The following is a 710-nucleotide window of genomic DNA, read 5'->3' as shown; positions in this document are numbered from 1 at the left end:
GTCCTTCAACTGGTCCATAAGCACTTCTGGATCAACATAGGGCTGTGTGGCAGAAGGAGGAACCGACCGGGCTCGACGACCCAAACCGACCAAACGTCCCTTCTTCTTTGGAACCGACTGAAATAGAAAATAAACAAATTTAAATAATAGAAAAGATGATAAAATGAAAATAAAGAAATAAATGAATTGAAATTTTTTATAAAGAGCATACCGATTCAACGATTTCGTTGATTCGAATCCGGGACAAGTTGGTCGAAGCCGTCAAAGTGGCGTAGGTAGCTTTCGTCTCGTCCTTATCCCAATGCACACGCAACTCCTCCCAGACCATGCTGTTGATCGACTTCAGGACTTTTTAATAAAAAAAATATAAAATAGTTTAAAAAATCCAAAAATAAAACTTGGTTGATGAGCCACTTCTGCTTCCACTCGTAAATCTGCTTCCCATAGTTGTCCATAACTTTATGGACGAAGGCGTCACGGATAAAGTTCGTGTGATCGGGATTCCAGGTGAACTCTTGCGGAAAAAAAAACACAATTTGTAGAAATTTTATATTAAAGATTAAAAATATAAGTTAAAAAATTTGAATACTTACCGCAAACTGACGAAACCACATCTCCTGGTCCTCGGCAAGGAAGTGAGTGAAAGTTGGATATCCCTTGCTGAGGTTCGAGTACATCATATTGTTGATCCATGCGCTGATCCCGTTCCC

This window comes from Brassica oleracea, chromosome C1 (genome assembly GCF_000695525.1).
Source record: "Brassica oleracea var. oleracea cultivar TO1000 chromosome C1, BOL, whole genome shotgun sequence".
Lineage (NCBI taxonomy): Eukaryota > Viridiplantae > Streptophyta > Magnoliopsida > Brassicales > Brassicaceae > Brassica > Brassica oleracea.
The sequence above is the reverse complement of the archived record's forward strand: the minus strand, read 5'-3'. Positions refer to the sequence as shown.